Genomic DNA, 15775 nt, shown 5'->3' with positions numbered 1-15775 from the left:
CAGAGTGATTACTGGAGATATATAACTTATAAAACCATTTGTGCATTTATTTTTAATCCACCAGCAGTTGTTCTTTCTTTCTTTCTTTCTTTCTTTCTTATTCGATGCATAATGCACTAGACGACAAAGCAAGCATGACTTTATAAAACTTGGTGAATTGCTTTCTGGTGGACTGAGAGACTTCTGTCTATTTCTTTCTAAGCTTCTGTGAAACCTAAGTCTCTTTTCTTGCGTGTATCTGAAAAGCGTCTTTCAAGTTTCTATGGAGCAATCCTCCTTATATTGCTTTTCATCATCACTTAGGCTTGATGTGTCTTCAAACTCTTTTTGGAGATTTTTCCGACATCTACACAATTGCACTAATGTGGCTACGTCAGAAACGCACGTCTTTATTTCAAGGCCAATCCTGAGAACCAGGATTGTGTAATTGCAAAAAAGATGAATTGAAACTGGGGGGCTCGGAGTTCTCATCTGTTCTCATCCACAGAAACCTGATGAGTGACTATGGATCAACCATTCTCTCTCAGAACAGCCTATCTTATAGGGTTGTTGTGAGGGGTAGGAAAGAAAAGGCAATCCCCTTGCAACTGAACAATTCTTACAAAAAAAAAATAACGAAAAACAAACGGGGGGGGGCACTCTCCAATAATGCGAAATGCCAAGATTCCCTTTGGGGCAAGGAGTGATTGAAGGCTTCAAGCCACAAAGAGGACGCCGTCAGCCGTTTAGGTTATTGCATCAAGGGAAGAACAAGGTTGAGCCCTGGGGAAGCCATAGTCCCACTCTTGCTGCTTTGACCCCATCACACCTGCAAGATCACGCCTGCTCCTATGGTCACAAGGCAAGAAGGACGCCAGGGGAGAACGCAGAGAAGAGCAGCAAAGAACACGAGGGGGGCTCGGTGGGTCATCCTCTGAAGGGGAGTTGAAAGAATCGGGCCACATCCGGCTTAAAGAAGACAAGGTGAAAAGCAGGGACAAAAACAGCCTTTCAATCCTTGAAGGAAGGGCTCCTACGGGGCAGGGCCAGTGGATGCATTCTCCCAACATTTATAGCGGGACATCCAAACTCAAAATAAGGAGGAATTTCCTGCTGTAAGAGATATTAAGCAGTGGAACAGATGGCTTTTTGGGGGCAGGGGTGGGCAGGGGTATCTATCTATCTATCTATCTATCTATCTATCTATCTATCTATCTATCTACCTACCTACCTATCTATCATCTATCTATCTATCTACCTACCTACCTACCTATCTATCTATCTATCTATCTATCTATCTATCTATCTATCTATCTATCTATCTATCTATCTATCATCTATCTATCTATCTATCTTCTCTCTCTCTCTGTCTTCTCATGAACTGAAAAAAGGAGTGACAGCTTCTGTCTCATCCTCTTTGTGGTGTGTGTGTGTATTTTCATGGCTGCAAAAGGCATTCCAGTTAATTCAGGGGGTCCGTTTCTCTGCTTTGAAGCAGCGGGGAATAAAGCAAATATCAGGCCCCATAGAGGAGTCTTCCAAAAACCTTTGTCTGGATTATACAAGCACATACACACCAAACAGAATGTTCAGTGGACTGTAGGTGGCTTGGGATTATTTGAGAGGACATTCATCGCCAGGAATCCAGTTTATCCCTGCCATTAGTAAGACACAGAGAGACTGACTTTTCCAGGCACCTGAAAAGGGTGGGTCAGCGGCAAAGGGCTGTGAGATGAAAGGCTGCCTAGACTTAGGGGGAACCCCGAACATGTTTATGAAGTGAACAGCTGAGAAACAAAAAAACGGGGCGGCCCACATAGAATCCATGGGTCAAAATAAAAGTGCCAGATTAAAGAAATTTGAATGAGAAGAACCAACCAAAGGATCTGGTTAAAGCAGAGGTCTTCAACCTAAGGGCCACAGTCCACTACTGGGCTGTGGCTTCATGGGCACCAGGCCACGTGAGTGCGTGCACACATGTGCATGTGCTCACCCCCATTACGCCGGCGCTAGCTAAGCTGTGAGTCGTGAGCCTCGTACCAGTGCTAGCAGCCCCATTTGTGGAGTGCGCATGCTCATGGCCCCATTTGCGCACATGCACATGCAGCCACATTTACATGTTTGCACATGCATCAAGATGCCTGCCACTCGTGGAAAAGGCCACGAGTTAAACTTAAGATTATGCAGGATACTCGTGAGAGAGGTGGTCTCAAAATGCCTAATTTTAAACTATATTATGAAGCTGCTGCATTAGTAGGAATAAGTGATTGGATTAACTTGTCACAAGAGAGATTATTAAATCTTGAGGGCCACGATTTGTTGTTTGGCTGGCATGCATATTTGTTGTATGACAAGAAGGTAGACAATGTGTTTAGAGTGCATATTTTAAGACAGGCATTGTTGAGAGTTTGGAAGAAGTATAGACATAAGTTAGACTGCAAGATACCATTGTGGGCAATTCCAAAACACGCAATAGAAAATATACATGCTGGCTTCAAACATGATGTGACTACGTATAAGGAGATCCTAAGCTTGGAAAGAAATGTTTGGTGTTTGAAATCATATAGCCTCTTGCGAGAAGAGAAGGTTGTTCAAAATTGGTTTCAATATACTCAGTTACGGGCCAGGTGGAAAGAAGACCAGAAAAATGGATTTACAATGACTGATGAAATCAGAAATCAGAAATCAGGGACCAGCACATATTAAACGGATATATCTTGCATTGATAGAGATTGATTCAGAAACAGAACTTGTTAAGGATTGTATGATAAAATGGGCCCAAAATATCCAGGAAGTTATTACAATGGACACGTGGGAAAAGATTTGGGTGAGGAATGTAAAATTTACACAAGCTCAAAATCTAAGAGAGAATTTTTACAAAATGTTTTATAGATGGCATTTAGATCCTAAAAAGCTTGCAAGTATGTATCCGAATTATCAGCCTAAATGTTGGAGGTGCGGTGATGAAGACGCAACATATTTTCACATATGGTGGACTTGTAAAAAGGTTAAGGCCTTTTGGATAAAAGTCTGGTGGAACATGCAGAAGATTTTTAAACAGAGGATAAAGTTTTGTCCGCAACTTTTTTTGTTGGGAATAATTACAGATGCTACAGTTGTGGACACTAAGTTGATGTTGAATTTAATTACGGCAGCAAGACTTTTGATAGGTCAGTACTGGAAGAAAGAGGAACTGCCGACCATAGAAGAGTGGACTTTAAAGGTTTCCGACCTGGCTGAGATGGCGAAGATTTCGGCCTATTTGAAAGATCACTCGCAAGAACGCTATATTATGGAATGGAGAAAATGGATTGAGTTTATCCAGAACAAGTATAGGGTTAAGAAGTTTCATGTAGCATTTGAATAAGTCTTCTTTCTTTTCTTTTTTTTCTATTTTTGTTTTTCTATATATATTTAATATATATATATATTATCCTATATAAGCTAGAAGTATAGAATCTAAGAGAGAATTTTTACAAAATGTTTTATAGATGGCATTTAGATCCTAAAAAGCTTGCAAGTATGTATCCGAATTATCAGCCTAAATGTTGGAGGTGCGGTGATGAAGACGCAACATATTTTCACATATGGTGGACTTGTAAAAAGGTTAAGGCCTTTTGGATAAAAGTCTGGTGGAACATGCAGAAGATTTTTAAACAGAGGATAAAGTTTTGTCCGCAACTTTTTTTGTTGGGAATAATTACAGATGCTACAGTTGTGGACACTAAGTTGATGTTGAATTTAATTACGGCAGCAAGACTTTTGATAGGTCAGTACTGGAAGAAAGAGGAACTGCCGACCATAGAAGAGTGGACTTTAAAGGTTTCCGACCTGGCTGAGATGGCGAAGATTTCGGCCTATTTGAAAGATCACTCGCAAGAACGCTATATTATGGAATGGAGAAAATGGATTGAGTTTATCCAGAACAAGTATAGGGTTAAGAAGTTTCATGTAGCATTTGAATAAGTCTTCTTTCTTTTCTTTTTTTTCTATTTTTGTTTTTCTATATATATTTAATATATATATATATTATCCTATATAAGCTAGAGAGTGATGGATTTTAGAGTTTATGGATGTTAGTATATGGTTGTTTATGATTGTTTTTTTTATATACCTTGTATTTAGCTCTGGGAAGTCGGGGGGGAGGGGGGGAGGGGGGAGAGGTAGGGGGGAGGGAGAAGGGAGGGGGAGGGGGGATTTTTAAAGGAAAAATTGTATGTTAAAACTTTTTAATTAAAAAAAAAAAGATGCCTGCCTCTCCCTTTCCTACTGGGCCACCAACCCAGAAAGGTTGGGGACCCCTGCCTTAAAGTGCTAAGGAACATAAAGGTAAAGGTAAAGGTTCCCCCACACATGCGTGCTAGTCATTTCCAACTCTAGGGCCCAGTGCTCATCTCCATTTCAAAGCCGAACAGCCAGCGCTTGTCCGAGGACGTCTCCATGGTCATGTGGCCGGCATGACTAGACACCAAAGGCGCACGGAACGCTGTTACCTTCCCACCGTAGTGGTCCCTATTTTTCTACTTGCATTTTTATGTGCTTTCAAACTGCTAGGTTGGCAGAAGCTGGGACGAGTAACAGGCACTCACTCTGTTACACGGCACTTGGGATTCGACCCGCCAAACTGCCGACCTTCTGATCGACAAGTTCAGCATCCTAACCCACTGAGCCACCACGTCCCCTAAGGAACATAAGGGGGAACCTAAAATACATCTATCAAAAGAAAAGTTTCAGATTAAAAATTACAGGATGAAAAGAAACCTACAAAGCCTCTTCTAAATTCTCAAAGACTAGCAAACCTATTTTGGTATAATGACTTTGTGGATTGGAATCTACTTCAATGGATGGATCAAGTGCTTTGCTGAATTACAGCATAATTTCATATATCTATGTGGTTATGGGCAAAGGCTTTGCAATATTATTCATTTTCCTTCTAGTTCTTTTTTAAGTATCTGAAAATATATTATTCTCATTTATGCATTTAGTGAAATCACAGGATAGTGTCTCCTGGGACTGCTTATTTCAGGCCATAGATAACAGATTGCATTTTTGAATATTTCCTAGAAAAACAAGTTGGAATGAGTTACTAAAAGCTTTCTTACATGCATTTTTTCCTGTTTCTGTATCTAAAATTGAGAAAAGCAAGGAAAAATATGCACACAAGACAGAGGAGGTAAGCGAGGAAAAAAGTGATCACAAAAATGGCAGAACTTTTGTACTTGACAACTTTACCAGAATTCATGACATAAATACTTCACTGCACAATTTGGATGATGTCATGATGCACAAGTTGTCACTAAGGAATCGTCTTTTAGCTTGTAATGTATACATGAGCTGATTTGAGCAGCAGAATCTGAGCTTTTGACTGTTGTAGAGAGTGATGAGAAAGAAAAGGTTGGTAAGTTTGTTAGTAAAAAAATATTAGAGGAACCAAGAGGCACGAAGGTACAAACTTGCCTTGTATTATGTCATACCATTGGTTTATCTAATTCAACTTTACAAATTAGTTGAAACTACGTCTCCCCAAATTTCCCAGCCAACTGGCTCAGACAATCTGTGATCCCTTACATCAGGGGTCTTCAAACTTGGCCCTTTTATGACTGGTGGATTTCAACTCCCAGAATTCCTCAGCCAGCGTGCCTGGCTGAGGAATTCTGGGAGTTGAAGTCCACCAGTCATAAAAGGGCCAAGTTTGAAGACCCCTGCCTTACATTCACACTCTTAAGTTGTAGCCCTGCTACTATGCTTAATCACTGTCATCAATATAATGGCTCTCTTTTTCAGGGTGTTTTTTTTCTTCTGGATTAACCTTATGCTTTTTCATTTCCCCCCTTCCTTCCTTCCTTCCTTCCTTCCTTCCTTCCTTCCTTCCTTCCTTCCTTCCTTCCTTCCTTCCTTCCTTCCCTCCCTCCCTCCCTCCCTCCCTCCCTCCCTCCCTCCCTCCCTCCCTTCTCCTGGAAGAAGAAAGAATTTTTTTTATTTTATTTTATTATTATTTTTATTTTTTATTACATTTATATCCCGCCCTTCTCCGAAGACTCAGGGCAGCTTACAAGCTTAGCAGTAGCCTTCATTCTATGTATATGCCTGCTTGTTAGGGCTTTCACACACACCCCAAGCAGCATTATTACAAAGTCAGCTTATTGCCCCCAACAATCTGGGTCCTTTTATGACTTGTAGACTTCAACTCCCAGAATGAGTTAAATTAGAAGGAAGTAGATTTCAGTTTATCTGGACAGAAGCTGTAATGCTAAGAGCGGAACTGCCTTGAAAGGTGATGGAGGGATTTAGGACCAGCTGCTGTAACGTCTTCCTGCACAGCTCAGGAACTGGACTTCCAAGTCCTTAGAAGGAACCTTCCCAATACTTCATATTACAATTCTGAACTATCTTTCCAGCTCACTCAGAAGCTGTCACCTATTCTATATGCTACCCATTTCCAGGAATACAAGAATATAGTTTCTAGGCATGTTCAGCTTGTCCCAGTGGGATCCTCACTGCTGGACAAACATAGATTTAATATTGTAGTGAAATGTAGGAAAGAGTTTTTGTAGTTTAGCCAATTGCTTCTAGGGTAGTAAACTGGACGTGATTACTTAATAAGAGATAGGATGCCCTAAGTAGGAAACGTGGATTATCCCACTTGCCACTGAAATTGGGTGAGAACAATTATAGCAAGAGAGTTGCCTCCCCTAAGCTAAGACCGTCTTTCTGTCTGTCTGTCTGTCTGGTCCAGGCTTCTTTGCTCACCTTTGGGTTAGTAGGCAAGTAAAAGCATACATTAGTAATTGAACTGATGTGGTTGCCGGTGCCAAAATACTCCACTTAAGATAGAAAGCAAGAAAATATTTTCCTGGCTCTCGGATTAATCATTAAGGGACCTGAGCTTTTAGATAGGATGTTTTGGAATGAATTGCTTCTAGTAGATCACTGCAAGTTTTCATAACATTTTGGCTCCTTTTAGACCCATAAATGTCTTATGTCTTGATTCCAGAGTGTACACTTAAATACACTCAATACTCCTTCGGGACATGGAGTTAGATGTGTTGTTTTTTGGTTTCTGGCCAATTTTTTTTTTGAGAGGGGTTGCTTGGGGAGAGGAAGGAGCTATGGGAAGCAGAGGGAAGACTTGGCAAGCAGAGCAGCTGATGATGAATGGACCCTCTGACCGAGGATGCGGGATAACTCACCAATTTGCATAATCAAAATATTGAGTTGGCTTGGAATACTTCGGGGTAGTCCTCAAATTTCTTAGAATGAAGCGCTTAGATTTAGGAGATCTGTACAGAACAGAGGATCTCATTCGCCTGTTACATGAATGCCCAAGGTGACCCAGCAGAGATGGAGCCCTCTAAGACTGTGTGAATGTCATGCTAGATTTGACTGATTACCAAGGACGTCAAAAATGCTGCGTCCTAGGCCTCCCAGACATAAGACACCATCAAGAATATTGAACAATTCTCCGAGGTTGCTGAGGACTGGAATCTCTTTGTGCAACAACATGCAGAGTTGTCATGTATAATCTATCACCTCCCTGGGCTCGCGTTGTGCTTCCACACAGCAATCTCTGGAAAAATAAATGCAGTGCTAGGGCTGTAACGAATGAATGCCTGGTGGTTTTTTTATGTGCAAGTTATTAAATAGACGGCAGATGCAAGCCGTAAAATGGATACACGGTCATCTCTAGGCCTGCCTTATTAATCTTGTACTGTATTTTTCAAACTACATTTGGACAAGAATTTATAAAGCATAACTGTTTTTACGGAGACGATTCTTATGTTAATCCTGCAAAACTGTCCACTGTGATTCTAAACACCTGCTGCCGGCATCAAATGCCCTTCGCCCAGTGCGCTCCCACAGGGAGGGTCTGCTCAGGGTTCCGCCGGTGAGAGATTGCCGGCGGGTGACACCCAGGGATAGGGCCTTCTCAGTGGGAGCGCCTGCCCTCTGGAACCAGCTGCTGGTGGAGCTGAGAACTGCCCCCGACCTCCGATCATTCCGCCGGGGCCTGAAGACCTGGCTCTTTGAGCTCTCGGGCCCAGGCTGAGGAGAAATTTTTAATTGGGGTTTTAATTGTGTACAGGGTCAATTTAATATTTTTTAATTCGGTTTTAACTTTTGTATGTTGGATTTTTTAATTCCCTGTAAACCGCCCTGAGTCCTCAGGGAAAGGGCGGTATATAAATATAACTAAATAAATAAATAAATAAATAAACATTAACATCATTCTGTTCCTCTTTTGCCCTTTAGATTTCCTGCCCCCATTAGTTTAGTTTAATTCGCTACAGTCAAATAAACCAGCCTACAGAAGTTTTATTCAGAGACCCAATCAACTTTCTCCAAAGGAGTAAACTTCCAAAATATCATCAATGTATCTTTAAAAGGTAGTTCTCCACCAATGTTAGATTAAGTCACGTTGACTGATTTTAGATATGCAGGATGGGTGATGGTGAAAAAGTTGTCCTATGTTCCCCAGGTTTTGGACTGATAAAAAATAAAATACATTTGTATCCTGGCTCCTTATCTGATCCCTTGGATTTCTCTGAAAAAGGGACAGATTAGGAAACCTGTTATTAGGGGTCTAGGACAGGTATGTCAAACTGCCAGCCTGCAGGCCAGATGTGTCACACCGAAACCATGACCACCCCATTGCTGGCAATGGAGAAAAAGTCACACAACGTCACACAATGTCACATGATGTCACGGGTTTGACATGCCTGGTCTAGGACAACTCGCCATGGCCAACTCATCATAGGATAACTCTACACAGGACAATTGAACAAATACAAAAGTTAAATTAATGTCAGTGGAACCTGGGCCAGTAACAATAAACTCAATCCAGAAATGCAAGAGTTACAACAGACAAGTTGGCTGTGGCAATCTGTCATATCTGCCTGTGAGCAGCACTTTAGGAAAAACTTTCAACCAGGCCAGTGTAAAATCAAAGGGATAGTTTAGCACTATAACATTATTTTTAGTGACTTCTTTAAGGAACTAAATGGGAATTGAAATTGAATCTCAATAATTCCACTGTGCAATTTTTTAAAAATAGTCTTTTGGTATTGTCAAATCCCTATGCACAACACATTGAAACCATAAAACTGGATATTTTTCTCCAAATGGAGTGATTCCCCCGCCTGTCATCTCTAATGATTAAACCGGTTGGTGCAAGAGCAATTTCTAACCAAATCTTTTAAAAATTCAGCTAAAAACAAGCCTTTGTTGATCTGTGGTATCGCCTTTGGAACACAACTAGGAACTGCAAAAATAGATCACCATTCCTATTTGCAGCCTGTATAGCAACTTCTCCTCAAAAACCCAGGACTCTTTTACACAAAGATTGAAAAATGACAACCACACTACACGCAAAGTACATTACTCAGGCCTTCCGTGCTGAGACAGCTTGAAAGATTTTCCACAGATTTCTATCAATTTTGAAGATGTTTTTTCTCCCTTCAAAACCAGCAACTTCCTTTTTAAACACACCACAACATGAGCATTTTCTTTTTCAGCTGCTAAGTTCCATGGCTGATGCATATTCTTGCTAGAAGAACCCCAAGAATGTCTTCTTCACACGTCCTGTTGCCCAGCCAGCTCTGCCCCATCCTATACTCATATCTTGCCCGTATCCTCCCCACATGCATAACTTCACATTTCTCCTTGTAGATTCTGTCCTATTAGGCTAATTTTCAAGCTTGCCTTGTTCTTTTTTGAATAGTTTGCCTTCTAAAATGTTAGTTCCCAGAATTGTGTCATCTGAAAACATGACCATTTCCCCTTCAACTACCTTATTTAGGTCACTGATAAAAATGTTGACCTCATAGGATCCAGAGCAGAGCAGTGCAATGGAGTCTGTTCTGCATTTTCCTCCACACTTAAGAGAAGCCATGATTAAGAATGTTGGGGGCCAAATGGAGTCCATCTAACATACTATCACCTAGCCCAGGGTTAAGCAACCTTGGCTCTTTTATGACTTGTAGACTTCAACTCCCAGAATTCCTGAGCCAGCTATGCTGGCTCAGGAATTCTGGGAGTTGAAGTCCACGAGTCACAAAAGAGCCAAGGTTGTCTACCCCTGACCTAGCCATTATTTCACTCCATTATTAAGCAGAATATCCTGAGAGACCTTTACTAAAGTCCAGGAACTTCATTCTCCTGATCGACTAAACTAGTAACTCTATGAAAGAAGATTAATCTGGCACAATTTATTGTGATAAATTCCTGCTGGCTCTTGATAACTGTAGCATGCATCTCCAAGTATTTAGAAAAGTGCTGTTAATCATCAGAAGTGTCATCCCAACTAAGAACAAATCACCCAGATGTAGCAAAACATGTCTGTCTCCCACATCTAGCTCATGACCGCACTAATCTACACACAGTAATACATGAGCTACAACGATCAACATAAGGGAAGTGCCAATGCAATTACTTTAATAACCTGAACCGGTAAAAACCCATAAATCTGAATTTGCAGATTACTCAGTTCTTTCAACAAAGTGGCTACAATTATGCCATCCCAAGAGTTACAAGCCTGCCTAAGTGGGGGTCTCAAAAGAAGGCACGGGTCCAAATGTCTTGTGAGTCACCACATCTATTTGACTGCAAACACACTTATCATTTCTGACACACACTTGCAACGCATGGCTTTGAGGCTGTTACAATTCTATAGTGAAAATAATTTGTTTTAATGCAATATATTTAACAGCTTTTATAATATTTTGTACAAGAGCTTAGTTGGTGCAGGAGTGAAGTAACCTGAGTTGAAATCTTGCCTTAGGCATGGAAGCTGGTTGGGTCACTTTGATTTAAATTGGAGGTTGAATAAATTGTGGAATTATATATGCATTTGCTATATGATTATCCTAAATTTTATATATCAAGTCATGGGAAATGGGAATGGTTATGACAATCTGACTTTTGTTGTCTGACTTAAATCTTAACTTGAACTCTCTCTGGGCTATAAAGAGAGAGCTGTCCTTTTCATTCCCTTTTTCAAAAAGAAATAATAACTTTCCCCTAGTAAATAGTATTGTTGAAGTATAAAATCAACTATGAAAAATTGACTGCATTGTATCCTTCAAGATGTTATGTTCCAGCAGACATAATTACAATGTCTTCTTTGACAAGTTAAAATTACTCTATAGAATTCGATTTTAAACAACCTTATAGATTCTTCCCCCCCCCCCAAGAACATAGAAATGGTTCCCTTCTGAATAATACAGAGCTGCTTATGCAGTAAAAGATGTATTTTAGTGGACTCTGGACATATTATATTAGAGATTTGTTTCTGATTCAGAGGTCATATGAATGATTGTATGCATTGTAATAGATTTAAATTTAGATTAAGGAATGAATTACAGATAGAAATTACAACTAACATATGATAACACCCTCATAGCAAAAGTGTCCTAAAAGACATATTTCCAAAACTCTTAACCATATTATTATTCAAAAGTCTGCTTTTTCTTTTTTGTCATCTTGTCAAAAAAGCCTACTTATTCAAATTCTGACAATTATTAATTTTCTGTTCTGGTTTATTTTGGCGCTTGATCAGAGATGAATAGCATTACAATGTCTTCATTATTACTTCTGCCGAACCCATGTAGTCCCATTTCACACCAATCTGCCTGGTTTTCAGTACTGGAGTTTTCCTTCTCAGCTAACAGAGAAAAGTCACCAGCGTAATACAGGTTATTGAAATTTCTTGATCCACTTTTAAATCAAACTCATCTTCTTCCAGTCCAGCTTCATTCAATAAATGTTCTGTGATAGATTGTGTAGCCTAGTCTTGTTTCTTTGCCAATCTTTGGCTTGATAAATATTGGCAAATTGCATGAATTTTGAAATACGGAGCTGGAACATCTGTTATGACAAATCAATGCTCACTTGTGTTTTAAATACATTTAAATATGTTTCTTACAATCACACGTCTCTCACAGTTTCATGTTTACTGGATGTCTCAAAACAGTGTCAGCCTTTTGATGTTGGAAATATAACATATTTGAGGTACTAGCATGCATATGATTTGAATTTGTTCTACAGTTGTCCTGGCTTGGTGAAATACTGACGTGATTGTTAATATGATTTTTTGTACAAGAAAAATAAAGCTTAATGCAGTGTTTATGTAGTGTTTATGTATCAAAATATGTAACTTATCAACTTAGGAGGGACTTTAGACATATCAAGCCAGAAATGTAGCAGAAATGATAATTTTGCACTGTCAGCAAGAAATTGGAACTTAAATGTCTTTGAAGAAATGTGTTTGAATAAGCTGATATTTATCAATCAAATGGAAAGACTAATAAACAGGGTTCTTGTGTGGACAAGGTTTAGTTAATCTGATGGGGGTGTTTGGAGAGATTTTTCTATGTTTAATATTGTTTTGTCATTTGCTGTAGTTCTTATTTTGTTTTTCTTTCCCTTTGTACAGTGAAGCAATAAAAACAAATAAGGGAGACTGTATAATCAACAGACCCTGAGAATTTTTTTTTAACCGCAGCTGAAAGACCCTTCCCACACCCAGGCATTTGTTTTAGTGGCTAATCTATTGAAACAAATTGAGTAGCTGGATCACAATTATCTTTTTCCTGCCACTTTCATATTTTCCCCAGAAGTTTCTCATCTATCCTGTTTTAACAGTTGTCGCTGATGTCAGTGGGGGGGGGGGGGAGGAGGAGGAGGAGGAGGAAGATAGAAGGGGTGGCTGAAATGGAAGATAAATCAAACCAAACACTCACTTACTCTAGATAGGGAGAAAGTGGTGAAAATGTGGCTGGCTTTGTTGATCCAAGGATCGGGTGAATTTATGTTGGTCCACCTCTCCCGAACAAGATTGCATCTCATCACTCAGCCTTCCTCCCTTTGAAATGCAAAACATTTTCAATATTCAACTATAAGAGGAGTTTGATTATGAGGCGACAACTGTGTTTTCTCTAGATAGCAAGCTGCTACTAATTTTATGGCCATGGAATATTGCCCAGCTATCTTCTTAACCAATTTGAAATAATTGGCAAATCGTTCACTGTTTAATCATTGTGGGAAAAGACAATCAGATTTTTCATTGTTGAGAAGGCACTTGCTATTTAGGAGGTACCTCCCCGAAGTTATTTCTCTGGCTCCTCCCCTTTGTATTTGTTAGCTTAAGTGAACATAAGCAGTTGCGTAAACAGGACACAAAGAGCTGAGGATCCCAAAGAGATCTTGAGACTGAATTCTGCATATCTTGGTTGTATTGCTATCATTCAGTAGAAAAGCATTCAGGACTTGCTACAGAAAATCACTTTAGTTTTAACCGTAGCTACAGAATTAAGTCACGTTCATGACTTTCTTGGTGAGTTACACAAACTCTGGGGTTAATTATTAGCCAAATTAAGCCTCAAGGATAACTATATTCACACAAAAAGTGATCTGTAGATCATGTTTTCAACCATTCCATCGTTCCTCACTTGCCACACAACCACATCCTTCAATTGGAAGAAGTGAAGAACTTCAAAAACCCTTTATTGTCCTCCAAGTTTAACCACAAAGATTTTTTTCTTTCCAGTTGGACTACAGTCCTAATTGTGTAGAGTATGGAGAAAATGTCTCAAGGAAAATGTGACGGTTGCAGTATTGGGAGAGCACAGAAGACTTGGTTAATTGAACAGCAAGGTGCGGCTATACACCAATTCTTTTTTTTTACTTCAGTTTGTTCTCCTACCTCTTTATATTCTCACCCCTCCCCTTGGTCAAAATGTAAAGCATGCACTACCATAGTTAATCCCATTGATATCACGGGTGTAATAATGTCACTCTAAAAACCATACAAGAAGGTCTTATGCTCCCCCACCCCCATGGATGCTTATTTATGCTGTTAAAACCAAACAAACTCAATTACCTTCACTGTGGAGAGATAAGTGGAAAGGACTGGTAAAATGGATTCTGTACTGTAAGAAATATTCATGGTGGATTTCAGGAAGAGAGAGAGCTCCACAGGATTAAGGTTAGTGAGTAGTGGTTCTCTTCAATGCAGAGAAGCTGCTGTGAGAAGCTCGGGTAAGATTCATTTCTTTGCATTTTTCATAAAAGGAATTGGTGGTCCTTAAGCCAGTTAAGGAGGTGACAGACACAAAAACAGGAGGAAAACAGTGGGGAGTCACTAACCAAAAGGGGGTTTCTTTTAACTTCCTTTTTCTCCTGAAGGCTGTCGTGATGAGAGGATTACAGTAATTTGAAAATCAATATGTTAGTTGTGAAATCTGAACTCCTTTCACAATAGCAAAAAAAGTTGTGGGGCATGTAGCAGAGTTTCCAATTGACCTATCTAACGTGAGTTAGAGAGTGGGTTGCTTAGTCAACCTCTCTCCTACCTTAAATAAGTTAAAAATAGTACAGCTCTCTCTGCATTGGGGCCTGGCACAGAGTTGGCCTATGATCTTGGTCACCAGCTAGAGCAGGGGTGTCAAACTCAATTTCATTGAGGGCCGCATCAGCATTGTGGGTGCCCTCAAGGGGCCGGGTAGGTATGGCCAGGGTGGGTGTGGCCTACTGGGTGAGTGTGGCTAGAGTGCGTATGGCCTACTGGGTGGGCATGGCCAGCTCTACATCGTTGGCATCAAGGGTGCCTATGGGGGCCTGGGCAGGAGTGGGACAGATCTGAGGGTCTCTGGCGGAAGGAGGGTCTCTGGGCCAGGACCAAGGCAGCGGGGGCCATTCCCTCACTGTTTCCAGGATGGCTTCATGGGCCGCATGAAACCACTTCGCGGGCTGGATCCGGCCCCCGGGCCTTGTGTTTGACAAGTCTGATCTTGGCTAGTGAGTTGATTGCATTGGACAGGAAAAAGAAGTCATTTTCTGGGGTGCCATTTTTTTTATATATATCCAGTGTAGATTCTGACGTGGAACAGATATTGCTTGTTTACTGGAATAATGGTCAGAATTCTCACAGGATTTAATATGGTCAAGACTTCACATCTGAAGCACATATAGGGTTTGAAACATACGTTACTTTGGGTTTCCTTGGTGATACTTGCTGAGTATCACTATTTAGGCCAGAGCAAAAACCCATAAAAATACTTTCACTCTCCAAGATGTTGCCTTTCTGACATTCTTCAGACATCTGTTTAAGGCTATTTATTATGCCTGACATTTTTGACACATGCAGAATTCTTACTCCAACTGGACTTTACTCTTGTTAAAACTCCTTATGTGTCAGTTCCATCACATTGTTATTTTTCTTGCATTATGTTAGCCTTAAGATTGGCAGTGCTGCTTTGGGATAATTATATTCCAATTCCATTTAAATTAGGTGTAGACTGCAAAAGTCCAGGCAGGCAGTAGAGGGCACAAAATAGTTAGAGATGTTGTTTTTTTTTTTATTGAAAAGTTTTAACATACAATTTTTCCCTTAAAAATCCCCCCTCCCCCTCCCTTCTCCCTCCCCCCCTTCCTCTCCCCCCTCCCCCCCTCCCCCCCGACTTCCCAGAGCTAAATACAAGGTATATATAAAAAAACAAAACAATCATAAACAACCATATACTAACAACCATAAACTCTAAAATCTATCACTCTCTAGCTTATATAGGATAAAACAAACCTTAGTAATATTAAATATATATAAAAAAAACTAAGATAGAAAAAGAAAAAAAGAAAGAAGACTTATTCAAATATAAAACTTCTTAACCCTATACTTATTCTGGATAAACTCAAGCCATTTTCTCCCTTCCATAATATAACGTTCTTGCAAGTAATCTTTCAAATAGGCCAAAATCTTCGCCATTTCAACCAGGTCGGAAACCTTTAAAGTCCACTCTTCTAT

The 15775-nt window shown here is 40.1% G+C and overlaps 1 protein-coding gene across 1 annotated transcript in view; it reads right to left on the bottom strand.

Annotated features, from left to right (window-relative positions):
* Positions 1 to 15775, bottom strand: part of SEMA3A (semaphorin 3A) — a gene marked incomplete at both ends in the record, with an annotated part of 192521 nt that overhangs the window by 68607 nt on the left and 108139 nt on the right. The window lies entirely within an intron of this gene.

This window comes from Vipera berus, assembly GCF_964194415.1.
Source record: "Vipera berus genome assembly, chromosome: 6".
Lineage (NCBI taxonomy): Eukaryota > Metazoa > Chordata > Lepidosauria > Squamata > Viperidae > Vipera > Vipera berus.
The sequence above is the reverse complement of the archived record's forward strand: the minus strand, read 5'-3'. Positions and strand labels throughout refer to the sequence as shown.